We start from the raw sequence: 27,766 nt of genomic DNA, 5'->3' as shown, positions 1-27,766 counted from the left end.
ATAAACTCAAAATCTGCACTTTGGTTTAGGCATTTCAAATTTGGGAGGAAGGAGCTGAAAGAATTGGAACTACACCTCAGTTTGTTTTGGTACAAATACCGGATTTTTCAACAACAGACGCGCTGAGGGGAAGGAACTTTCCCTTTTTAAAACATCTTTCTGATTTCTTTTCCGCATAGAGGAAATGGAGAGAAAAGCAGGAGGAAAAAACAGTTTTGGTGAAACTCACGGCGGAGCTATTTCTGTAGGGGAGGAAAACCGCAGACTTTTGACCAAAGTGAAGATTCCCCTTTGGTAACCTCCCATGTGGTGGCTGCGCTCGCCAGGTGGCAGCTCCCTGTGTCATCCCTCCGATAGTTCCTTTGCCAACATCTGGTCCCCAGCCTCCCAAGCCAACAGAGGTTTTGCCGTTAATTTCCGAGGCTTTCAGACAATGTTCTGTGTGCATGTGAACTAACGTGAGCGTTAAATATCCTGTTAAGTCTGCTTGGCTTTTTCCATCGAACGTGTCATCTGAATAACTTAATTAAATGAAGCCCTTTCATTTTAGATGATGTTTAGATGATGCGTATAATTGCCCTGAGAGTGTGGCTGTCCAGCTGGCAGGGAGGTTGCAAGAGATGTAAAACATTTTAATAAAAACAAGACCCTCCTCAAGTTTGGTCTCTGTAGTTGGGATGGATGGCTGGTACATCGCACATGTTTAAAAAACAGCCACAGGGCATCTCGGAGCTGTCAGGGATGCTCTGATGGCAGAAATCTCTTTCTGACCTCTCATGTACCACGTAAAGCTCGGACTAGTGGGATGTTCGGTGAGTTTGTCTCCCTCAATTGGCACAGGACAACTTGGAAGGGATGAGTCCTGCTGCTTTTGCACCTCATGCCTGAAGTGATGGGTGAGCCCTGCCGGTTGGAAAAATCCTTCCTGCGATGCAGGACCTGCCCAGTTGTTTTCCTGCCCTGTTTTCCAGGCACAACCTGCACCGAGGAGGACGGACAAGTGCTCCTCGCCATGTCCCGCTGCCTTTTGAATGGCTCGTGTCTCCTTCCCTCTGATGGCTCCATCTGCGGAGCAGAGAGCGGAGAGGAGCGGCTCCCTCTGCGAGGCAGGAGTGTCTTTGGGCAGGCGCCAGCTCCATGTGTATAATATTTCCATTAACTCAGGGAGCGAAACTCTCAGGCTCGGGACCCAGGCCATGCTGGAGAGGCAGCGGAGCTGGAATAATTCTGTTCGTCTATCACCCAGGTGTCAGCGAGACCCCAGCGTGGAGACTCGCGCCTGCTTTGGTAGTGGCCTTGGCGTGATGTGACGGCACGTGAGACAGCATCACCTGGTCCTGAGCTTTTCCTGAGCTCGTGGTGGGGCAGAGGGATGTGGGTTGTGCTAAGGATGCTTTGAGTGATGCTCTGAGTGATGCTCGGTGCTGCCAGCATCCCAGCACAGCCCTGCCATCCCCTGGGCTTTTGTCCCCCAGGTCTGGGAGGTGACAGCAGCTCCCCAGCTCATCCGAATCAGCTGGAATTTCTTCTCCCAGGCGTGCGGACAACACACATCTGCTCAGCAGGGACACGTGTTTCCGGGACCCTCTTTCTCTGCGCCATGAGTCTGTCACAGCCGGAGCCAGAAATCCTTCGCCCTGGAGACTTGCTGTGCTGACACATCCGCTCTGGCCACAACAGAGCGAATTCTGCTTTTTCTTTATCCTGCTCCAAGCCAGAAAGTGCTTAGTGTTAGGATTTGGGCCACGTCAGGTCCTGCGGGGATGGTGGCTGTCTTCTCTTCATGTGCACCAAGAGCCTCGGAGAGGGATACAAGCGGGATGGGTCTCCTCTGTAGCTAAAAAAGCGAGATCCCACCAATTAACACTAACGAAGCATCCCTGCTTCCAGGGGGAAGCAATATCTCCCCATCCTGCCCTGAACTCCCCTTTCCCGCTCCATCTCAGGATCAGTGTTGCCCACCAAGGACTGCTCCTTTTGTAGACCTTGACCTTGGCCATGCTCGGGTGTTATTTGAACCCCGCAGTGCACAGGCTGCAAGAAAACGATCCCAGCAGAACCTCCCCAGTGCTGTCGCTTCCACTTACAGCCCGTGGTGGTGACCAACAGGGTTTTTGGCCAGGTTGTGGTCTGAAGGACCTGGGTCTGGAAGAGGGACCTTTTTCTGTCCAGCTGAACCCTCTGGGGTTTTGGCCAAGGCAATATTGATGTTCCCCCCACCTCTCTGCAGCATGAGTTGTTTTATTTTTCCTCTTGCCCCCTCTCTCCTGCAGCACAAAAGGACATTCTTGTACCAAACTATTTTTTTCTGCATACTTGCAGCGTGAGCAAAGCAGGAGGGGTGAGGGCAAGGAAGGGGGGCTGGGATTTGAAAGGTTTGAGGGGGAAAAAAAATCCCGTACAGGGCTTAGTTTACAAGGGACAGCTGAGTGTATAAACCCCGTCTCCAAAGAGGGTTGTTAGGAGCTTTTCTGGCAGCGTTTCCCCTCCTACCCCCAACCTCTGGCTGAGCTGCTTCGAGGGAAAACAGAAGGGGGAAAAAGAGGGGGGAGAGTGTTTTTGAATGCTCAGAAAATCAGCCCTCAAGAAAAAAAAAAACACCACTGACAGACAGAGCAAGGCTCATTTTGCTGAGCAAATAAACCCAGGCAAGTGGGCTGGGTGGCTCTGGGGAGGTGGGTGAAGTAGGGCAGATGGGGGTCGATGTCTCTGCATCCAATACATCATTATTTGATATGCACATGGTCCAGAAGATGGATAAATATTCCCCTCACAAAATAAGCTGCCGGTCAGCCTTGTTGGCAGATCCCAAGGTGTTCAGCAGCCCCTTGGGCACAGAGCACCCAGAAAATTCCCTGTAAATCCCCATCCCAAACAGTTCTCCTTGTGGACTGGTTTCCCTCTGGGTTTTCCATGGTATTTTGGGCACATGGAGCAGAGGGCTGGATGCTGAGTTGAGGTGCCATTCCCAGCACATTGCTTGTAACCTCACCTCTATCTTCGTGTCCTTTTATCTGCTGTGTGGCTAAGGATCTTGATATTTGAATAACTGGGATTATTGTACCAAAATCAGTGCTGTGTCTTGATAGATGTGGAATTGAAAATGCAGTTTCTGGGATGCAGAAGGCTTTTGCTTTCCACAAGTCCTATCCCTGAAATTCAGCGATGCCAGCTTGCCTTATGCTAATATCAGATTATTTTGTATCCTTGATCTATGCGAAGCAAAAGGCCTGGTGTTCAAACAGGGCCTTTTCCTGATATTCGTACTACCTCTGGATCTCAGCGAGTCTTGGGATAAAATTCATTTTCAGGCCTGCGATCCCGGTGTCTGATTAGGGGGCAATACCAGGCAGCAGGGAGGAGGCAGCGTTATTAATTTGGGGCAAACCCTGACTTTTGCGAGGTGTTGTGCCGTAACGTGTTTTCATCTCATCCCAAAGCAGCCACTAATGCTGTCAAAACGCCGTTTCTAAAGCCGCGTTTCATTTGCATCTTGTGTCGGTGCACGTACAGGTACCTGTGCTTATTAGAACCACATTGCCGTGAATTAACAGCCCCATACGCATGTATCTCTCATTAAATGCTGTGGGGTGGAGGTAAGGATCATTGCCTCGGGCTCTCTCTGTGAGATCTCTCAGCACCCTACGCAATAAATATGTTTTTAATAAGCAGTCATTAATGAGTGGACAATAGCAGCTTTATAAAGTGTAAATTAAAGGCATGCATGGGAACCTTAATCTGAGAGTGTATGGTGTAATGGAATATACTGGAATTCAGCTTTATTTATTTTTTAAGACTTCTTGCAAGCCAATATTTGCAAGCTGTATGGGGGTAAAGATGCATTCCCTGAAGGTCTGATCCTACCTGGGATCTGCTTGTGTTTGAAGCTGATTTCAGGACTGGGGCACTCGAGCATCCTTGGGAGGAGGGATGCAGTGGGAACACAGCCACTGTCTCATGGTGAGGATAGCTGGTGTGGGGTAAGGAAGAAAACTGGCTGAGATGGCTGCAGCATTGTCTAAAACTTGCTTGCGATAGTAATTTGGGAGAAGGGAGAGGCCGTGATGTCAGGTACCTCTCAGTTATCCTTGTTTTCAGTAAGCAGAATGGAGAGCGAGTCGGGGACCGTGTGTTGCTATGGGACTCAAGTGAGCAGGCAGGAGCCAAGGATGCCAAAAAGGAACCCCACTCTTCATTAAACGATGATAAAACCATGGTAAAATAACAATAACACCTGGGCACAAATATCCGAAGTACGTTAAGCATGTGGCTTTGGCTGGAAGAATCTCAGGACAACATACAACAAAATCCTAATTACTGATATAACTATATACTAATATAACCTATCCCACTGCTGTTTTACCACCCCTGCATCCTCCTGGTTTCCCAGCTCTGCAATTCACTTTCTTAAATGCTTTCTTTTCCATTTTACGTTGTCTTCCTGACACAGTTTGCTCTTGCAAACTGGCTTTCCAGCCTCGAAGAATCAGCTCCAGTCCATCCTGGGAATACCCAGCCCGTAAATATGTATCTGGATTATACCTATTGTCCTTGCAGTGTTTTAAACACAGATTGTACTTAAAAATGTAATTAAAAATATAATTTTCAAGAAACGTCTTGAGCTAATGCGTGGCACACAAACATGTACAAGCACAGATCTGACTCCCGTTTCTCTGCTGTCTCAGAGGACACTTTGAGATCAGTGAAATGATGCTGTGAGATGAGAATTGGGCTGGAAGTGGCTGTGCCTGCTGACGTCTGTATTAAACTGGACAAAATGAACCAGATTCCTCCCAGAATTCATCGGCTTCTTGCCAGGGATGAACAGGATCCAGCAATAAGCGTTTTGCAGAATTGGCTCCCTGAATATTCCACTTTATGGTGAAATGGGTTGTGTATGTTTTAGCACCAAGTGGTGCTCTGAATTGGCTGGAAAATGTGAGGTATTTCTGCAGATTATTTCAGTGTTCAGTGGAAAAAACAATCAGCTGTGGGGTTTTTTTATTTGGGAGGGGGCTGAAAGCAACAAAAAAGAAAACATGATTTTTGGCTGAAGCAATTTCTATTGCTCTTTTGGGCTGGACTTTGAGGATATTGGTAGAGTTATAGCGAGTTAGAGTTTATTTGCGTGAGTTCCTGTGCTTGAACTCGAGCCTAAGCTTTGCTGTAGTCTAAGAAGGGTTGGGGCTGTACGTTTGCCTCTTCAGCACCGGCTAAAATGTGGATGTTTTTAGATCCTGCTGTAACCACCGACACCTCTCACGGACTTCTAGACCCCTGCACACAAAGCAGGCGAAAGGCACTTTGCTTCAAAGCCTATTCCACAAGCAAAACAAACTTCCCCCCTCTGTATTTTACGAGGTAGTTATTCCAGACACGATAAATATTTGGCTCCGGCAGAAAAGCCGGAGCGTGGAATGGCATCTCTAAATAGCGAGCAGGATGGCTTTGCTAAGTAGACCTGGCATTAGGCTCTGATCTCACTCCTGCTCTTCTGAGCTAAACAGAAAAGCAATGGGATAACAAAATATTTTGTAAAAAAACATCCTGATAGCTGGGGTGGTTTGTGTTTGGTTTTTTTTTTCTTCCTTCCGATTGTTTTCTTGATCAATGAGCATTTAGTGAGGCTCTAAAATATCAGCTGGAGGCTTCAAAGAGATCAAAGCCGCCTGTGCAAATACAATAAAAGCCTTCTCCCCGCACTGAAGAGGGAGAAAGGAAGAGAAAAAGGGCCTTTTACAACCACTTTCTCATTCCATCCCAAGTCTGGAAATCCTGTTTTAGTCTTGGGTGTGTGCAAAGAGTTGCTGCTGACTGCAGGGGCTGGGGTGGATGTCACCAGAGATGCCCTGTGACACAGTCCCGGGGGCTCAAAACGCTTCCAGAGTCCATCTTTAGGTATCTCGGTAAGCCCAGGCACCCAAATAATGTAAAGGGGAGGATATTTGGGTTGTGAACATGTCTTTTTGTGCACCCACGTGCATGCTTGTAGGACGAGCCGCTCCAGCTTTCTGCCCTTTGCTTGAGCTTTGTTAGCCCAGCCCTAAACTGGGCTTAACGCCCAGCCTAGAAAGAGCAGCTTGTGTTCCCAGGTTTCCTGGTAGAGCGGGGTTAATTTGAGTAAGACTGAGCTTTATAAGCTCCTGGCTGAGCCCTTCACACAATCGCTTTCTCATGGCAGCTTGCAAAAGTGTTTTGCTTTGCATTAATCACCGTTTCCTCCAGACGAAGGAGTGTTGTGCAAGCCCTTGGGTCAGCACGCGGGGCACGGGATATCGGGATTATTGCGGCCTGTCTAAATATGAAATTAGCGGCCTCTTCCCATGTCAGCATGCCAAAGTGCTTCGCGGAGTCTGGACCTGGAGCGTAGAGATGTCTGGGCAGAGGATGGAGATCACAGAGCTTAAAACAGAGCAGAAAAAGAGACCATTTGGGGCTGGGTTGCAATTACCTGCTTGTCTGTTCCCCCTGAAACATCTCCCAAGCACAGAGCTGGAGTTTAAAGCTCTCACCAGAAGGGAAAACAGTGTTGTGAAGCCTGGTGGGACTGAAACCTTTGGCTCCAGCGTGTCTAGGGGCTGAGAAGCTGATGATTAGATAACTGTAAACCCATCCTTATTTTACAGCTCACCCGGGCTTTGATGGGAATGGGAACGAAGCACACCAGGCTCCTGGGACCGAGGGGAGAAATGGTTTTGTGATTAAACGAAGCCTTGGATTATTGAGGCTGAAGCGCCTGACCCTGCCGCAGGGTTTGCTTCTGGTCTTGGGTGAGTCTTGACTCCCTCGGTGCCTCAGTTTCCCCACTGCTGCGGTGTATTAGTGCAAAGAGTAGTTCCAAATGCAAAGGAAATTGTGGGAGCGAGCAAGTTGCATGAAAAAGATTTGACTGAATATGTTAGTCGTGCCCTGCAGATGCTTTTCCTGCAGCAGACAGCCCAGAAATGGGGAAGATGGGACAAGCAGCAGGAAGGAGAAGGAAGGAAAAAAAAAAAAAAGGGGGATTTAACTAATTCTGAAGGTTCTCAGGGTGGGAGAGAAATCCCCATGCGCTACACATGCAGCCCGAGCTTCTTTGATCTCTCCTGGTGCTGATGTCCTTATCACCAGCAAAGATATTTTTCTTTCCTGCTTCTCTAAATCGTCAGAAAGTCCGTCTTTGCCCGCCGTGGTCTCCAGCTTGGCCGCTGTGTTTGGCCCGGTTGCCAAGCTCGTCTCGTGCGTGGTTAATGCCCGATGAGGTCATGGTGCCATTTAGCGTTTTGTGGATAATTTCGGATTATGCACTAACAAAATCAAGAACAAGCAGGTGTATTCACGGGCTGCCTTCGTGGAAAGAAGAAAAACAACCACCTTAGTAAACGACGTGAATTATTCAGGGGGGACCCAAGTGCTGAGGGAGCTTCAGGGGTGGGGGAGATGGAAATTTGTTCTCAGAACAGCTGAATTTAAAGAAATAATATATCAGCGACCAAAGCTTGCTAATTTTCTACTGAAAATGCAATTTCTGGATTTTCAGGATTTAGTCTTTTTTTTTTTTTTCCCCCCATCAAACAAGTCAAACACTTTCAAGGAAATCAGATGCTTTCTATGAGCTTTTTTGCATCTAAATGAAAGCACAATCCTCCCTTGGGGTGAAAAATGATTTAATGGCCATTTTTCAAGCAGGGATTTCTGTAGTTTATTCTGAAGAGAAGAAACTCCATAGAAGAAACATGGAGCAAAGCAGAGCTTGGGGACTCCGGGACAGTGGGACGTTGTCAGAGACCGTAATTACAGTTTTTGCGTTTAGCACCTTCCCTGGGTGTCACTTTGAGCTCACCCTCATTTGGAGATGACAAGCGTGCGAAGTTGCTGTTTATTAAGTCTGGAAGCTTGAGATGCTTTGATTTTTAATGATTTTTAACGCCATTAAGTGGACCCCTGGTGTCGTTTTGACCTTCAATTTCTCTACCCGTGGTTTTTCCTCCTGAACAAAATCCCATTCACCGTGCCCCGCTTAGAAGTTTAAGTAAACCTAAAAAGCGTCTTTGCTGCAATATTTTACCCGCGTCGCTTTGTTCCGCGGGGCTGGCGTGTGGTTCCCCTGGTCTTTGCTGGAGAAATATGTCCGGGAAGGGAGGCGGGGCGGGTGTTTGTGTCTTATTTTATCTGTGAGCATCTATTTGACACCCAATTTGTGCAGGGACAGATGCTGAAACAACTGCAAAGTAAGCGGAAGATCTTTCCAATCAGTTTTCTTCACCGAGTATGTTTATGTGAACCCAATGTATATGTGCTCTCATTAGACTAAGGTTAATTTTTTTTTGATAAATAGTAAATTCACTAAAAAATGTGACGGAGAAATGACTCACAGATACCGGTCTAATTTGGCAAGGACGTTTTGCCCAGAAAGGGGTCATTTTTTTTGATGTAGAAATGTTTTGCTTTGACATTTTTCAAAATAATCCCTTTTGACCCTTCTTTCTGCATAGGGGATTTTAAAGAATTGACCAAACTAAGAGAATAAAATGTTCTACTAAACTAAAAGAATAACCTATTAAATTAAAAGAAGGATGCAAAATGAAACAGTATACTGTTTTAAATCAGAAAAATACCAAGTCGACCCAAAGCATTTATTTGTTTTTTATTTGACTTTTTTTTCTGAAAACTCTCCGAAGAGTCAGATACTTTTGACCCAAACTACAACTCTCTCCTGCTTTATTTTTTTTTATCCTTCCCTTATTTTAACCACTGAGGCCACAAACCTATTATGTTCAGCAAAATAAGCTGCCTTGGAATTATAGGCTCTGAGTTTGCTCTTGTATTTCTCCATGGGAAGCCAGTTTGCTCACGCCTACATGTTTTTGCTTCTTTTCTGGTCGGGCAAACCCACTCTGAGGGCATTAACCGTTAAAAAAAAATTATTATTTTTATGAAAAATAACTCCTGCTTATGGGCAGTACTTTAAGTTATCAGAGTGGCAGATTTTTCCCTGAATATTTTGGGGAAGAGCCTTTTTGGCTGTTTCGGAGGCTGCTGTGATATTTTGGTCTCGAACCTCCAGAGCGTAATTTCGAGTGGGTTTTTCTAGGCAGCAGCTCACCGGATTAGCACCCAGGCCCACGCCTGCTTTAAATCATCCCTGACCCACCTAAGCGGGGCTGATGTCAGCCCAAATTTCCCCTCTCGACCTCGGGCGCTGCCAAATTCCCACCCCCCGGGGCTTGGATCTCGACACCCGCATCCAAATCACGCGTTGCAAGGATGACCCAACCTCTGTCCCCAGCCCAGTTCTTTCCGAATTTGCAAACTTTACGTGAAAACAGCTGAAAAAACTGCCTTATAAACTTGAGCTAATGCTGTCATCTCATTAAATATCAACTAAATCCCAGACCAAACCCCCTCGTGGCGTCTGCAGCATTTTAAGCTGAGGTTAAAGCTTTTTCCCAAGTACCCGGTGACCGTGAAGACTCATCTGAAAAGCTCAACTTGACATAATTTTCAGGAAGTCTTAAATTCTGCCTTCTGTGAGGTTTCCCAGGTCAGATATACAAAGCCTGACCTGTGTGAATAATGGCTTTTGTGGTTTATGGGCAGTTCCTAAAAGCTTAATAATTAAGAAAGTGCTTGTGGCTCAGCCCAAATAATTCTGTTGATTTTTCTCAGCTATTAAAGAAAACCTGAAGTGTCTCTTATCGAACCAACACTTGCTTTGGTCTGTAGGGAATTTTCCTTTTTCATTTCCACTATGATGCTTCCAACTAAATTTAAAAGGTGAAAATTTAGAAGTCGCAGTCTCCTTTGAATCAGAAAATCATAGGCGTGAGAGGAACCAAACTTGCGCCTAGGTTGTCTGAAAAAGCCCAGGGGGACTATTTTTACTCCCAAAATTGTTTCCTTTTGGAACAATTTGCAAAACCAGCGTAAACTCATGGTGCACCGTGCTATTTGCGGATCTCTGAAAATATTTCAGGGGAAAAAAGGGCATACAGGTGTCCCTAAAATGATAATTCCAGCCTTCCCCTTGCCTTTATTTCTCTTTTTCAGTTGCCAAATATCAGCAATTTGCCTGCAGGACAACCAGTGGGTGCTGGTGGAGAGTGGTTGTGAGCAACACGACACTTATTTTTTGGGCCGTTTTTCTGCCCTTTCCTGTTTTTCTGGCTAGCCTGGCAGGAGAGGAGCATTCTGCTGTGGCTGGGAGGATGAAAACAAGGGAAACTTTTACTGGCTGCTCGAGGGATCCAAAAAAAATCATTCGTGGAGCGATTTGGAGCCTGAGATGTGTTTAGTAACGGGCATCTCAATGGTCCCATTCACCTGGGGACAAGGAGAGGTGACATGGCCAAAGAGCAGCCCCTGTCCCCTGGTCCCTCTCCTTTCTCTCCATCCTCTCCTTTCTCTCCATCCTCTCCTTTCTCTCCATCCTCTCCTTTCTCTCCATCCTCTCCTTTCTCTCCATCCTCTCCACGCGGCTGCTGGAGCAGCTGGGATGTGGGTAAATTGGGCCACATCTTTGGTTTTAAGCATCCAAGCTTTAGAGGCATCATGATGGTTATAAAAGTTATGATACACTGATATGTTGTTACGTACCAATAACGGCAATAATTATTCATTGTAATTGCTAAAATAAGGTTAGGGGGCGGCGGGAATATTATTTTCAAATAAAAGCTTCCTGTTAGAAATGTCCAAACTGGGTATTTCTCCTCTTGCAAGGTTCTGGCACGTTCTTTTCAAAGGAAACTGGAAACCTTTTAAAGAGAAATATCAAAGGGAACATTTTTTCCACAAAACCAAAATATATTTCTTGACAGACGCAGAAGTGACCCAGATCCTCGATCCAAATGCCAACGGGCGCTTAAGAGAACTTACCAACATATCAAAGAGCTCTAGGCCAGGCCTTTCCTTTCCAATTTCACCACAGCTGCTGCTGTTCCTGTCCAGAAACGTGAAAACAGGGCAGGGAAAATACCTTCTTGTGCATGTTTTTGATGCTGATGCCTTTAAAGAGCTGTTTTGCATCCCCCATCCTGAGTGTATTTGCCAGCTAAAACGGCAGGGCTTATGGTGGTAAAGATTTTTGCCATGACTTGAGCGTTGTTTCTTTTAAATGCCTTTTTCCTCAGAAAGACCAGAAAATGGGTCCTTTTTAGGGGCGTGGGGAAAAGCCACTGTCAGGAATTTCTGTGAAGTCTCATTTGATTGCCCTGCCCTTGTCCCTGATGTTTTTACCAAGTGCTTAAAGGGGAGCTGAGCTTACTGGGCACTTTTTCCAGGAATATGGAATCTTAAGCATTTTACGTGTACATATATATATGTACGCACATGTATGGATATATATAATTTTTATAGCATCGAGTGCAGCACAGGACATCAAACCTCATGTCGTTTATTTCCCCTCCTAATGATATATCTCTGGAGTCCCGATTGCTTGTGCTATTCCAAAAATGTGGCTGATGTCTGCTCGGGATGGATGGAAAGCTGCTCCTGTCGATGGCCTTTCCAGCTCCTCAGTAGCTGCCGTAACATTACAGTAGCTGTTAGCAGCTCGTATCAAAGAGGGGGATGCTGGAGCACTGCGACCATCTAAACCAAGGTCCAATCCCCATTACCTGTGAAATAATTCTTGCAAGAGAGAAGGAAACGGTCAGTGGTGTTCCATAAACCCACACGGGTCTGTGCACGAAGCCTTGCAGTGATGTGGGAATCATTCCCGGGACGCGTTTCCAAATTGCTTAAGAAACTTAAGCCCTAAATCCCATTAGGATTAAAGGCTCTTTGGTACTTGGGAGAATGTTGCCCTTTGGGAGCCAAAAAGAGCCATGACTTGAGGCTTCGTCCTCAAACTTTAGCAAAGGATTCCCTTCTTCATCATCATCATCATCATCATCCCAGCCAAACCCCGACTGCTCTGAGCGGCACAGGGTCTTGCCTGTTCCATTTGTCTGTACCTAAAGCTGTATTTCCCTGCAATGGGATCTGTTATATAGAAATTAGCCTCCAAGAGGAGTTCTGGTGCCAGAAAACAAATGTTTTTGGCTTTTCTGTGTTGTTTTTTGGGGTTTGTTTGTTTTTCAACAAAGGTCTGAAAAACTTGAAGGGGAGGCGGAAGAAAACGTTAATCAAACTTGGTCATAATTTCCTGTGCAGGGTGGATATGCTGGATGGATCCAGACCTCTGGTTAGCCTTACCCAGTTTTCCAAGGTGTTCAGGACCAGGATCTAGTCCCTGGACATCATCCCGTTGATGTCACCTCAGTGGAAGGACCAGAAGATGCATCTACCCTGAAAATCCCCCTGGGATACACCGAGACGTGACCATCGGTGCGGGGAGCCTCGTTTCCCAGCCCCGCCAAGCTCTGACGCTAACAAGGAGGCTGCTTTTATCTCTGCGGGTATTAGTGCCGCTATAAACTCGATAATGCTGGAGTTCCCATAAAAATTCAAGAGGTGGGACTCCCATGGACCAGCCGCTTCCCAGCGTCGGTGCCGCATCTGGAAATAGTGCAGAGGCTGCGTTTTTGCAGCCGCCGCCACTGCAATTTGAAGAGGGAAAGAGAGGTATTCCAAGTATTTTTGTCTTTAAAAGGAAATACTGAATAACTTATGGATAAGACATTAACCCGGGCCTAGACCACTCGTGGTTGTTAAAGAGCCCTCAGCACTGTTTGCAAGAGGGGAGGCGGAGGGGGTGTTAGTCTTGGACTCCTGCCTAAATTCCAGTTTAAGAAAATGCATCCCAACTACCTAAAATTCCACCTGCATTTTGACTCGGTGCTAGGTCTGGATTCCCAACCAGGCCTGAACAAAACCTCCACCCTTCATCAGTGCTACAGGTCAGAAAACAGCTCCAGCTTTAGCGATGCGGCTGATTCGGTCCTGCGCTGGAAACCCAGGATGTTTAGTTATCAAATTTTGCTGCAACGCCAGCTCATCATTTTAAATGGGATGAATATCCATGCCCTCCTGGATGCCGAAGCTGCTGCTGTATTCCTGCCCAGAGGTGACCATGCTGCTTCCATAGAAAAAGTGCGATCCCTGTAAAACAAAGTTAAAACCAATCCTTCTGGATGAAAGGTGGTGATATTTGAAGACAGTTATTTTATCTTTCCTCGGCTTTAAAGATAACACGCTACCAGCATGTGAAAGGGCATCATTCTTCTTCTCTGGGAGTTATTTATGATCTTAATCCCACTCCACCCTACACATTACAGTTTGTGAGGCTTTTCAGTGAAGCTGTTAGTGCTTTAAAAAGCAGATCAAATCACATTTTCCCACCCTTTTTTTTCCCACTTCATCTTCTCTGCACCCCAGCACTGGCCCGTTTGAACGGTAGAGATCAGCTTCCCTTCGCAGCCTGTTCCACAAACACGGCTCGGGTTCCTGGGCGTGCGGGGAACTGCAGGTCTGAGAGACACTTTGTTTGGATATAAATATTTTTCACGCTTTGGCAAAGCATATGTTGCCGTGTCTTTATGAGTAATGATGCGCTGTCCTCCGCTATCCCCATTTTGCATTTCAAAGTCACCCCCGAAGGAAACTTGAGCAGCGGGTGGTGATGCTGCCGCCCCGGCTTTGCAAATGGCAATCTCCGTGTGAGATGAGATTATTTAATGTCAGGTTGTGCCATGATGGAGCAGCTGGGGATCTGGTTTTGTCCCTGACACAGGGCTTGGTGGGTTTTAACCTTTGTTTGATGGGACGAATGTCAGAAGAGGGACTTGATTGGAAAAGACGATGGTAGGTCTGGACGATGGTAGGTCTGGAAGCGAGGGGTGAGTTCTGGGCTCTGCTGAGACCTCTGGCAAAGCCTGTGCTGCTTTTGAGAAAGCCAGAATTTCATTTTAAAGCTTTTCACAGCACTGTGGGCATAGGATTTAGTGTCTGAGCCAAAGGAATGGTTCTACAAAAGTCTCCAGCTCAACTCATGCTCATGTAGGGTAGTGGAGGGCATTTTATCTTTATTGCTCCATCACAACGACAGCTCCTGAATTTATATCCCTCTTGCTTCTCACTTGCAAGATGAAGGTGTTTCCCGTCCTCCTCATACCCCTGTGGAAGGATTTCTCCTGGGTACCAACTCATGAACTATTTTGCAGCTGGAGCATCACCAAAACCACCACTGTTGCTGAATTACACCGGTACAAGTGCTGGATGGCTGTGCAGAAAATAAATAGCTCTGCATGGACCCAGACCTGGGGAAAGATGCTGTAAATGGAGGGCAGGCGGATGTGTCCATGACATGCCCAAGCATCCCTCTTTGCCCAGCTATTTTCCTTGGTTTTGGAGCCCTCCTGTTATTTGTAATAAGTTGTTCATGCTTTAATCAATCAGGCACATGCCCCAGGATTCCATCTGGCTGAGGGGACCGATGGGGCGATTGACTCCAGATGGGAAACGTCTGAGTCGGGAACGTTCCGATCGTTCACAGCAAAGCTCGGGGGAAGCGGAGGCCAGTGCCGAGGCAGAGCGGGGGGAATTGGTCTTTTCATCGTGTCCTTTTGCAGCCAAGACATCGCGGGGAGTTCACGAGACGCGGTGTTTTAATTGCTTGCAGGTCAGGCAGGTCCCTTAGGGTATGGGGCTGGAGAGGAAAAAATGCTGATAATGCAGATGAAAATTCCAGTATCGGGATTCATTTGGCACAAGGCGAAGGGGGAATAACCTGTGACAGTGCAGTTGCCTGATTATTTTTCACACACACACACAAGCCCTGAGGCACAGGAGCTTTTCAAAGACCAAGGTTTACTTCTTAAATTGGAGCTCACAATTGTACCCGGGCTCATGGAAGACATACCACAAAAGACAAACCAAAAAATCTGGTTTGTGTGTGTGCAAGAGTGAAAAGGCCTTTGGCAAAGTGTTTTGGTGAGACTGTGTGTCCCGAGCATCCTCCCTTGGGATGAGAGAGAGAGCAGGTGGGTTTGGGAACGGGTGCCCGTGAGAGGATGGTTATTTCTGTTTGCACATTTGGGGTGTGCGTCTGGTACAAGCTGACGTTGCTAGAAGACTAGAACAGGTTTACATTTTCCACCTTCCAGGCAATCACTGAGGAAAGAGATTGTCTCATTTTTTCATGTACATATATCTCGTCTCTGAGTTGCCGGGGCAACACTGTATATGTTTGCAGGCTGGAAGGATCTGGGGATGGAAAATGAAGCCAGGGAGTGGACCGAGGAGAGGAGTCCAGCAGGAATTTTCCTCTGGTCTTGTGCGACCGACTGGTTAGCACTAATTTAAGCCGCTCTCCCGGGATTAGTCATCAAATCTGAGATTTCCATTTTTATTATTTTAAATCGACCGCAGTTGCTCTTGGGAGGCCGTTTTTCATGTTAGAAATTAACCTCGCGGCGACGTAGCCGGTGGGGGCTGCAGGATGGGAGCCAGCAGGCAGGGTAGTACCATAGAAACACAAACAAGGTACAACATCTTGCTCTCCCGGCCGGTGGAAAGCAGATTCCCTGGGGAGCAGCAGCTCCGTGGCAGTGCAGCCGCTGCTTCCAGCTCCATGGGAGGCACCGGGATACCTGGATTTTCTCCGTGGCCACTCAGTGCATTATTGTGGCTTGTGCTTTGCTCCAGGGCTTGGTTTTTCAGGATGCTCCAGGCACAGGGAGAAATCACTGCGAGGATGCGCTCAGACAAACACTGCCCTGGTTGCAGGCTCGGAAAGTCCATGGGAGATTCCCATCTGCTCTGGAGAGGTTTTTGGCCATAGCGTCTTTGAAGTTCTTACTGATTTTAGGGTTTATTTATTATTAAGGTGTCTTGCAGGCTGTATTGCCCACCCATCCTTCCCAACGCCGCTTCCCCAAACCCATCCAGCGCACCATGAAAAGGCCCCTTCAGCTCTCCAAAGAATTTTTGGGGGTTTCCTCAAGACCAAATTACCTTGTCTGTAGTTTTTCCCCCTCATACCGTTGCCTGTAAAAGGCGATTTGTGCCGAAACTTCAAAATGCTTGGCAGAAGGTTGGTATTTCTGCCGAGCGGCTGCCCTCAGCTCGTCTGATCTCAAGCAAATAAATAAGGCAAGAACTTCACAAGGACAAGGAAAAGTGGCGGAGGTGACAGTGCCATTCCTGTTGGAAAGCTGGCATTCCCCACGTCTGCTAAATGAGGTTCAGAGAGGCCATCTGGTATGTGTATTTCTGATCTCATCGTTTTATTTCACTGCGTCTTTGGTTTTCTTTATTCTTTCTTTTTGCCGGTCACTTGGGAACAGACTTATAAATAGCTGTGCCAGGAATTGGTGTTCGAAAACCCTCCCCACAAGAAATATAACATTAGATAAGAAGTGTATGGAAGGAGTTGCTGATGCTGAAGTCACCCCAGGGTATTTCTCCAACCTCCTCCTGTCCCCCCTCCAGTCTCTGAGCTCTTCCACGCAGGTGACACTTTGGGGTGGTTTTTGTAGGGACACAGGGGTGACATCCCCCATACCCTGGCTCAGCTGGGTGTGTGTGTGTCTCAGAGCAGCATATGGAGGGTGGTTACAGCCGGAGCGTTTTCAGCTGTTGGGAAAAAGGCTGTAAAATGCGATTCCCACCATAAGCAGCCGCTGGGTTCGGAGTACATCAAATTGGGTATTTTGCCGCTGGCAGAAACCAAAACCTGATGCGCCAGAGGATGGTAAAGCTCTGAACTAATCCCTGTAATTGTTTAATACCACAGCCAGCAAGAAAATGTTTTCTGATCCCGTTAATCTTTGCAGTGAAAGAAAAACTTCTGTAACTGTATCTGTAGCGAGCAAATTCCCCTGTTTCTTTCCCATAAATAAATACGCAGCCTTTCTCTAGCTGTGGCCCTGCATGGAGCCTGCAATAGGTTAACGGGGGAGAAGGGAAGACGGTGTCTGCAGCCTTTAAAACCCCCAAAAAATAAAAAATGGGGTGAAGTGTGAGGTCCAGCCCAGCAAGAGACGGGAGCAAGATGACGGTGGGCACACGGGGGTCAGAGCCACGGGGCTGCACCCCGATTCAGGGGATGCTCCCGGGAGCTGCTCGGCTCCTCACCGGGGTTTTTAGCCCCTGTGTTTTCTTAAGGACCACATTTCATATGAAGGGGAAGAGAGGAAAAGCTGGGAGGGAGGGATGGAGGGTGTTTCTGGTACGGAGCAGCAGCGCGGGGCCATTTCTCTCGGCAGCTGACAGTGTAAATGCATTTCCTGGCACGCAGCTCGCTCTGTATTAAAATTCTTGATGAAGATTATTAAAGTGTGTTTATGAAAAGCCTACGAGTGCTTCTTGGACTCCAACCTGCCTTTTTCAAAATGAGATGTTTGGGTGCGGGCTTATTAAAACCAGCCTGTCCAAACCCACCGCCCCAGCTCCATTGGCAAAGGGTGACAACGGCAGCAACCGGGGACCAGTGTGGGGTGTCTGTAGCCCTTAACCATTCCCCAAAACCTTGCTGCACGTTTATTTGAGTGTTTTGCACAATTTAAGGACGTGCTCGTGTCCCCCCGTGTGCACATCTCACCCAGCCCTGCATCACCATCCTCCTGCCACATGCACCAGCCTGGGGCCTGATTCCCTTTTTCTAGATGCTCTTCCCTTTCCAACTTGAGGTAGGATTCTTTTTTAACATGGGAGACCAGGTTGTATATCTAAATATATGTCCTTAAAAAAAAAAAAAGGTTTCCAAGAACAATGGTGGAAGCAGCCCAAAAATGTGCTAAGAAGGACAAATGCATTAGGGTTGGAGTCCAAGCAAAATATCAGAAGGGTGAATCAGAAAGAAGGAAAGGAAGAGGGGGGGGGAAAAAAAAATAGAAACGTATGGAGTTTTTAAAAAGCTATTTTTTCCTTTTAATGTTAATGGCAGCTTTTCAATTTGAGCTTTGAGTGCTGGCAAAATGTGTCAAGTGCTCCTGCCCTGAGCCATATTCGGGGCGATGCGAAAGCATTGTTGTAGTGACACGTCCAAGCTGGTTTCAATCCATTTAGCCCTTGCAAAGATGTATTTCCTATTATTGTTATTAATTGGGCTCATTAATTTCTGTTCTGGGCTTTTTTACTGCTTCCCTGTCTCTATTCCCCTGTGATGTTTGATTAGTGGGGCTAATTAGCCACCACACCCCTGGTTTCAGCCGTAGTTCACCAGTGCCCCCATTAGAAATAAACTCTTGAGGATGTTTTACAGGTCTTTCTTGACGAGGGAAAAGCTGAGCTGCTTTAAAATCTTGCCTCTATAGGAAAATGGGAGATGCGTTAATGGGTGCTGCATAGGAAAGATGTTGGTTGAGAAAGCTGATCGCAGAGAGGTAGGTGGAGGGGCCATAAAAAACCCCCAAAGTCATAAAATGTTGGGTTTGATTGCATGAAAAGGGAAGAAAATCTGTTCTCCAGGCCAATCAGGATGGCGTGGTGGCTGCAGATAGAGGTGAGAGGAGAAAAGGGAGAGATCAAGCCCAAATTCGTACTTATCTCTGGTGACTGCAGCATCCGTCAGTGCTGAAGACAATCTGTGTCTCATTAATCATCCGATATAAACAGAGGGAGACTCACTGGAACAGAGTGGTGTCGCTGGATGAATGGCCTGGAGTTGGAAAATAAACATTTCAAACTCTGCCACGGCGTTTATTTTTGCTAAATGCCTTCGCTGTGCCTGGGCATTTGCTGGTGGGGGGGTGCCCCTGCCCCAAATCCATCCCCCCAAAAATTTCAGAGTCTGCCTTGGGTGCTTTCATGCCTTAGCTCCAACCTCAAGGGTTTCTCGGTTTTTTAGCAGGTCATTCGGCAGCGTGGATGGGTTTGCAGGCAGGATGCTTCTCCTCACCTTGGTCCCACGAACCTGCGGTCAGTGGTGATCCAGGGACGTGACGCTTGCAGATTTAATCAGTTTAATCCATCAAATGCTCTCCGTGTTCACGCGCTGCTGCATTTCCACAAACAGCACATTTCCACAAACAGCACTTGTTTTTTCTTCAAACCTCTTATGCCTGCTGTGGTTTTTTTTTTCCCCTTGCTTCCCCTCTGCAAAAACCCACCAGGTGCAGTCTGGAATCCCTGCTCACCCAAATATGCCTTGAATTCTGATTTATTAAGATGGTTATTGTATAGATGATTAGAAACATATTCTGGGAGATTTCACAGCATCGGAGCAGACATGTAGCCATTACAGAGCTGTTAATCCTTTATAAATATGTTTTTAATCGTACCGGTATTTAACATATGATAACTGTCCTATTAAATGTAATGTATAGCTGGCAACCTTTTTATAAAGAATTGCAAACTATATATTTTTTTTTTTTTTTTTTCCTACAGGCTCATTAACTTCTGGTGCTGAGGAGATATTACCAACACCACAAGTGGATGGTTCAACCTCAGATGTTGTACAAGGACCTTCACCAGGAGAGGTGTTTGCTGAGACCCTGGCAGGTGAGCTTAGTTTTTTCCCTCTGGCCGTGGACCTGTTACCTCCTTATTTTTAGTATTATTCGGTGCATCTTGCGTAGCTCGTAGCACAGTGCACACCTCTCCCGTGTGTCTCTCTGACATCAGGAACAGTAAATTCCATCAGCAATGACATTCTGACTTGACGTGCCATCCAGCTGACCAGCCATTCCCCAGGACCAGACAGGTTGGGAAGGGGAAAAGTTTCCACTGAATTGCATTATTTTAGCTGGAAAAATAAACCCTGCTGCCTCCCCTGCTTCACAGGAGATGCTGCTGTGGAGCGGGAGGACTCGCTCCCATCCAGGCTGCTCCGTGACCCCCTTTTGTGGCTTTTTTTGTCACCGTGTCTCCAAACTAACGCTTTTCGTCCCTGACACGACGCTGCCCCGCTCCCCCCGGCCCCGTTGGCCGAGCGGGAGCCGCCGGGGCAGGACAAGGAGCTTTTCTTTGCAGAGAACAGCGGGGAATCTCATAACGGGGCAGCTGGCCCTCGGCCGTCGCCCACCACCGTCCTCCACACCTCGGTCACGTCTGGGCGCTGACATTTACTGGGACGGGGCTGCGTCGGGCACCACGAGCGAATCGTGCACAGGGGGAGGTTGGAGGGACGGGGTCAGCGCTCGGGGAGGTGGCCCCGGGTCTGCACAGGGGTTCTGGGCTCAGCACTTGAGCACAACCCGCGTCTGATACGAAGTTTTTAACACGTTTTCCTAAAACTGCTTCATTTGCATGTTTCTATGGAAGGACAGGGCGAATGAAACATCTCGCTGTCCCCTTCTCCAGCAGCACAGCAAGCCCAGAAGCAGCCAGGGTTAAGGGACAGGGTTATTTCCAGCTCTCTTCGTGGTGTTCCCCTCGCGGAAGCCGGGAGCTCCCCAGCCCTGTGTGCCAGTGCTTGGAGCGCTCGCTGTTTGTTTTGGAAGGAGACGGGCTTCATCTGCAGAACCGACGGCGAGTTTTCCGCAGCCCACCTTGTAAACTTCCCCAGCCCCGGCTCTCATCGCACCCGGCAGCTACCTGGGCTGCCAGCACGGCTGTATATTTTCATCTCCAGGTGCTATTTCGGTGTCTGAGCTCCCCATGATGGCAGATGTTGGTGTGTGGGTGGGATGCTCATGGGGCTGGAGAGATCTGCCACCCCCCATCCCATCTCCCCGGGATCCCATCACTTCAACTCTCCCTTTCTGTGAGGTCTTTCCCCGCGTTATTTTATGTATTTGCTGCAAGGTGATGGGCTCTGAAATGCTCCATGCTGGTCATGGCACAGAGTGCGCTGGATACCAGGAGCTTGGGGAGGATGCAGGAGCGAGCGAGGATGCTCAAGAGGTGCTATGGGCAACGTGGAAAGAAAAGAGGGGAAAAAAATCAGAGCTTTGGCTAAGCCCAGTCAAGGATTGCATGGACCTTTTCCTTCGTGAAGTGTTATCTTTGCTTTTAAAAAAAAATGAAAATGTGCACTTTGCATGGTTAAAATTCCAGAAGGAGCAAGGTCTGGGGGAAGATGGGAGCTGAGCAGGGCTGTGCTGGTAGCTCCAGGCTGGGGGGGTTAATGGCCCCCCAGTTCCCTGGGGCTACCAAAAGCTGCCTTTGGGCTAGTGCTGGGCTCTGCTGTGGGGGACAGGGCGAGCTCCCATCTGTGGGAGGTCCTGGGTAACCTCTGCCTTTGGTTTTTTTTTGCTTCTTTCCTGTTACAAAAAGCTCATCCGGGCCGTTTTTCCTGCCAGCCTTCCTCTGCACTACAGGAAGGCCAAGCAACAACTTCCCTGAGGGCGGCCGGTGTTCCACGGCTGCTTTCCAGGGGATTTCTCCCCTCTTTCTCCAAAACTCTTCTCCCTGTCGGAGCAGGGACGGCGCAGAGTCACCCCCGGGACCTCTCCCAGCCCGCAGCGGCTATAAAGCTGTCGGCAGAGGCGGCCATGTGCTGGAGACGCACTTAGGGGAGGCTGAGCTTCCCTTCTCCCATTGCCGTGTCTCTCGCCCTCCATCACCGTCTCCAGCATGTGCCAGGAGACAAAGCTGGCGCTTCTCCCACCAGCGAAGCGTCGAGGCGTCGGCCAAGACGTCTGGTGGGAAGGAAGAGCCCGTCTGCAGGCGCCGAGGGGAAGAAGAATCTCTCCGCCGACCTCCTCTGCTCCGTTGAGCCTCTCGCCGGTATCGTGCGGCCAGGAGCGAGCAGCCCGAGGCTCCGTCTGCATCTCCGTGTCCATCTGGAAGGGAGCTATAAGGAATCAGCAGCCCCAATGCAACGCACGTGCCAGAGATGAGTTCGCCCCTTCCCAACGTGTAGCATCATCCTTGCTTTGTGTGTGGGGAAACTGAGGCAGGACAGTCCCAGAGCCGGTGCACCACGACCCCTTCGGCTCCCTTGAGGACTGCCCTCCAGCAGAAGGGTTTTAAAGAAAGAAGGAATTTCCACCCTGTGAGAAATCCAAAAATTTCCCACCGTCGGTCTCTCTCATCTTTAAATTTAGAAGTTTGGAATTTCACTTAAAAAGAAATAATCGCAAGAAGAAATATTTCTCTTTGTCTCTACAAGTAATTCTGAATGTGAGAGAGGAGTAAGGGCTCAGCACAAGGCACCAACCCTCCCAAAACGTGACACTTTCATACTCCTGAATAGGTGTTTTCATCAAATTGAAACATGCCTGCAAAATGCTGTCTGGCAAAACTCTATTCAGCTGGAAAAACACTGTCTAGCTCACTCTCCCTTCAAGTTATCTCTCTAGACCTCATACAAAGTCTTTATTTATTCACTCCCATTTCAGATGGTCTCTACTTCTCCATCTCTAGGCGTCCACAAATCACGATTTGCCTCTCTAACGTCAGGGACTGGCTGAAAAAACATAAAGGACTTTCTTTTTAATTCCATTTTTGTTCCTTCTGCAGTTTGATTCACTCTTGGGTATGTCTGAGCTGCTCAGTGGGTCTCAGAGCTAGAAACGTGTTTTCTTTCTGTTTGACACTTAAGAGGCTAATGAAATTATTCAGCCCCAGCATATGAAATCAAGCATATATTTGAATTTATCAGCTCTGTGATGGGGATGTAAAAGGATGGAGATCGTCACATGCAGGGAATCAGCTCCCTGTCTGGGGACACGGGGGTTGACTTTTGGGACCTTTCTGCTCCCGTCCCTGTCTCTCGTGCTATTTCTGTTCATCCTGGTACCCAGGGAAAGCAGGGGTCAGGAGAAAGCCCTGTCCCTTTCCAGTGTCACCAGAGGGCTCGCCAAGGGATGAAGAGGTATTTCAGAACAGAACTGGGCGCCTTGGAAGCTCCAGACTGACTTTCTCACGGGAAGAGCAGACTTGGCGCCTCCGAACAGGCTCAGACCTCCAAACTACCCCCTGCCCGTTCGTGTTTGTGCATGTGTGATCACAGAGAACCTCCCGAGTCGCAAGGGACCCGCAAGGAGCATCAAGTCCAACTCCTTGTGGCCTCGGGTACCACGGTGATGGGGTGAGAATAGGGGGGTCGCTGGAGGGGGGTCCAGCAGTGCGCTGGAGGCTGTGGGATTCCACATTTCGTATTTTCAAGGCTGAGGATGCTCGTCCTCCCTCCAGGCACCCTCGAGCATTGCCCTTCTCGCCCCTGAGACAGGGCAGGTGTCTGCAGGAGGGGTTATATTTACCCAGATGATGGGAGAACAGGAGCTCAAAGCAGGAGGAGGTAACATATCGCGACTGGAGTGAAAATGCTGCAACCAGCACAAGCTTTCTTTGCTTTCTAGACCCATTTGCAGCAGTTTGCTACGTTGGCTTCATGTCGGATTAATCCATGTCTATCTCTGTGCAGGCTCATGTCTTGGCTGCTGATGGATGGTGTCTTGCAGAGCCAGCTACACCCCACCAGCTCCCACCAGGTAAGAACCTCTGATGTATTCCTCTCTCCAAACACTGCCACTTTTAGCTCTTTTCTATGTGTCACCAAAAACCAGCTCGCATCCTGCCTACGGGAACTGTTCTGTACAGCCTCAGGTGGGGGATGCAACGTGGTACGTGTCATCTTTGCATTGCGAAATAGATAAAATAGCTTCTTGCTGCTCGCAGCAGATAAACCTGTGGCTCTGCAGGGAGGACGCAGGTTTTCCCAGGGCTGCAGAGCACGGCCGAGCCGGGCGATCCTGGCACGTGCGCGAGCTCCGCATTGCCCAGCCAACCCAAACAGGACCCGGTGACCCGGTCACATATTTTATATCATCTCTGCTGTTCACAAATACGGACCCTGGGGCTGCTGCCTGCTGGAGAGGAATTTCTGTGCCCTGAGCAGGGGGTGGCTCCAACCCCCGGCGATTCTCCTGGTTGTTTGGGGAGGAAAATATCTTATGTCTTGGCCAGATAACAGAACAGAGACTTTTGCTGCTTCGTGTGTGATGTGAACATCACCAGCATGAGATGGGATTGCTTCCATCAATACTGGCTGTGCTCGTGTTTGTTATATGGTGGCTGTTTTAATGAAAAACCTTCCCCTAGAAAACCCTGCCTGGCTGCGACTCAAACCAGCCCTTAGACCGTGCTTAAGAGAGTCTCGTATAGCTTCGATCCGCTACTAATTGCCCTACAGCAAGCCAAAAGCCCACCTGCGTCCTACCACCCACCAGGCCCCCTTCTCCTGGGGAACTGCGCAGGTTTAAACTCACCTCTTATTGCTGCCGTCTCCTGTAAGACATTTCCGAAGCGTCTGATAAAATAATGCTTAAAAACCTCCCCGAAGTGGGAAACTTGAGCATGCAGGATGCCTGGCGTTTTCTAGCATCTTCTCCAGCTTTCTGGGTACCTCCTGGCAGCAGGAGATGGAAGGGGCAAGAAAGGCCACAAAGCTACTTAAATTATGAGTAATTTTTCCTCTTTTAAACCTCAGAGCCCCACACAGCACGCGTACCCCATCGGTGCACGGAAACGGCATCCACGTTCCTCTTTTACTTCTCGCTCACTATTTTGGTGATTAAGAAAACGGGGGAGCTGGGGCCACTCATTCTTGACCTCGGGGAGAGCAGGATGCTTGTAAAAACTTTAAGTGCTGCAGGAATTACGAGGCAATTAAAAAAAATCAGGCCGGAGTTGGGACCACGTCAATAAAACCGAGAGGAACTGATGTCAGCTCCATGCGGGACGCGGGGACCAGTGGCTCTGCCCTCTCCTGAGCCCCTGGGCTTGGTGGTCTCCTGGATTTGGGAAAAAAAAGACAGAGATTTTGGGGCTGGGTGGGCTTTTTTGTTCTTTTTCTCAGTGCTTTCAGCTGACTTGAATCCCTCCCCGACAAATGCAAATCCTGCGTGAGCCCAGGCGGGTGTTTTATGAACATGAGATGAATAGCCACCAAAAAAAGCAAAAAAGGGGGTGAGAAGGGATCCCAAATCACCATTTTGGGATGGAAGAGGCCCAGCTCTAAGGAGGGAGTGTATTTTGCTTGCCACTGAGTCATAAGGTTTAAACCCAGGGAAGCTTTTTCTTATTTATCTAGAATTTTATCAAGACTCAGCTTGGATTTCCTGACCTGATAAGAACAAGAAGAGCAACATCAGCTGGGATCAGTGGGAATCAATACAGGTTTTTTCCATTTCTCATTACCATGCTGACCTCTTTCAGATCTGAGTCATTCCAAGAGCAGGGACTAACATCCTCAGATCAGGTTGCGGCTCAGGATCTGTCAGGCCGATGTTTGAATATTTTCTCTTGGGTGTAAGTGATTTCTCGTGCAAACCACTTGAGTTAAAGTGCCCAGTGACAGGGAGCGGAGCCAGTTCTCTGCTTCCTCTTAGGAAAGTCCCAGAGAAACGTCGTCCGGCTCTTAGGCCACGGTGAGAGCGTTTGCCAATGTCCTTTGACCAGTTTTAAAACAGGAGAAGGCAAAAAAATAATTTGGTTTTTGGTCTCCGTTTGCTATACTCCTGTTCAGCAGGTTTACTTAGCTTTGGTCATTTATTTACTTGTCTACACCGGAGTGCGGCTGGATCAGAGCAATGCAAACGTGTTTCTTGAGGATAGATGAGGACTTGGACTGAAACCTATGGCTGTCCTAAATGTCCAAAGAGGGTTGTGGGGTTTAGGACAAGTTCCCGGGGGTTTAGGCTGGGTTTGGCCATGTGCTGTTCAGCAGCTGCCTGGTCCTTGCTGTTTGTCTCTTCCTCGGGAGCGAAGGAAGCGGATCCACTTCACATGAAGTGAAATGACACAAACCGTGGGGGATAATTTGGAAATTAAACTCTCGGTCAGGCTGGCAGCTGGCTAGGGGTCACCTTAGACTTTTAGGGACCAGACTCTGGGTCTGGTGTCTCTTGAGCTCAGTGTGGTGGCCCTGGGTAGCGAATTCCTTTGCCCTGGGCTAACTCTGCCTTTTCCAGCTCCATTTTTATGGGCAGCAATGCCTGGGAGCAGCTCGTTACCTCCCCTGCTCGCTCAGCTAATATTTACTGGTTTTTTACCTCCCTATAAAACAAGAATGCACAAACACAGGCTCGTGTGAAGGTTAGGGGGGCAGAGGGGAACGACCCTCGCAGGTTTTTGAGATCAAACCTCAGCAACCCTTTGGCAGGAGGGTTCGCTCCATCCCTGCTTCAGAAATGGGGAAACTGAGGCACAAGGCGGATATGAAATGCTGTCACTGTCCCCTAAGGTGTAAGGAGGAGGAGAGAGGAGTTTATCTAAATGTCCCTGTTCCCTTCCTGGGGGACAGCCCCCCATCTTGCCCTCTTCTGCCAAATGTGCAGGTACTCCCTGTCCCCGTTAAGTTCAGGTTTGGGTTATCCCACAGGTAAAACATCTCCAAGAAGCCGAGCAATATCTGCTTTCCAAGCTTTGGGTTGCAGATCACAGAAGAACACCTCCCCAGATCAGCGCTCGGCTGCCAAAAACCAGTGCAACAAGTCCCGGGAGCCCCGTGCAACAAGCAGCTGCCTCCTCCAAGAGCAACACGCGGGAGGTTTTTTGGTGGGACCCGCTGCCACCTGCATCCCCCTCCATCCCACAGCCGTGGTCCCCGTGCGGTAAGGACGCAGATGGTGGGAGTTAAATGCCAGCAGCCGTGCTCAGCTGTTCTCCCCGGCTTTTGGCCCCAATAGGAATTAAAACCCTGCCTTTAACAACCCCACCGAGCACATTCCCATCCCCGCATAACTGCTCACGTATCCCTGTAACCTGCTTTACAGCAAAACACCTTTCAGGAAGCTGAAAGCGAAAGTTTCCCCCTGATCAATGCTCCCGTAATAATCTCTGGCTTGATTAATACATTTTAACCTATCCCCTTCTCATCGGGACCCATCTGAAAGGCGAGCTGTGATTTTGCCCTTGAGGGAACCTCAGGTTTTAACCTGTTTTCAGGGTCTACATTAAAATGTAAGGCCTTAATAAGAATGATACAGCTGAAGCTAAGAAATCCAGCCTCGCTGCTCTGTTTCCCAAATGATTTTCATCCCAACTGACGGTATCAGATTGGCATTTTTTTTTTTCTGTTTTATGAATGAATGTAATCCGTTTGTAGAAAAGGTGTCAGCTTGGATGCTTTGGTCCTCCAGATTTGTGGCGATCGTTGCTTTCTCTAAGTGTGAGCCAAAGGTTTGGGATGCAACAGCTTCCCAGTGGAAATCAAAAGGCTTTGCAAAAATGACACCTTGTTTCTGATACCTTCTTTTCGCTTTATTTCCAGCACTTCGTTTTGCTTTTGTAAAAAACCTGCCGGTGTAGAGTATTGTTGCAGGTCATTTGCCTTGGTTTAGGTGAGTTTTTATTTTCAGATGCGTATTTATAATAGCAATTCCTACTTTTAATAAATTATTAGATACTGAAAGGAAATATTTCTGCCTGGATAAGAGGGAACGATAGGATGCTGCCCAAACAGGGCGCTGCGGCTGCTTGTAACCAAAACGGAGGATTCTGTGAACTTTTATTAGAGCTGAACTGGGTGAGACCCTTGGATATTTGGCATGTCCCCCTCGGATCCCCAAATCTGGACAGGAGGGAGCAACGTTCCTGTCCGTGAACCCATTGCAGCTGCTTGTCTCTCCCTTGTGATGGATCCCAGATGATTTCTCAGCCTGGGCTGCACCGTCACTCGTGTTAGATTATAAACTGGAACTTTTACAGGCTGTATGTGGGGTTTGTGGCTTCCTTTCTCTCTCTCTGTCTCCAAAGTCCATGATTCTTAATAAATCATCCTCTAGCCTGAGCTGAGTCTTGCTGTTTTAAGTTTAACTAGCTTATTTTTTTGCTGATAAGCCAGACTTTGAATTCTTCCCAGGATCACGAGTTGGGGCTGGTAATATAGTGAAGGAGAGACTGTTAATCATGATATATCACATGCCAATAGGAGCAGCATCGAGTGCTCCCTGTGAGCAGCTCATTTCCCTTGTATCAGCATTTACAGGCTATTTCACGGAGTTGCTGGGAGGGA

Source organism: Caloenas nicobarica, chromosome 26, assembly GCF_036013445.1.
Source record: "Caloenas nicobarica isolate bCalNic1 chromosome 26, bCalNic1.hap1, whole genome shotgun sequence".
Taxonomy (NCBI): domain Eukaryota; kingdom Metazoa; phylum Chordata; class Aves; order Columbiformes; family Columbidae; genus Caloenas; species Caloenas nicobarica.
The sequence above is the reverse complement of the archived record's forward strand: the minus strand, read 5'-3'. Positions refer to the sequence as shown.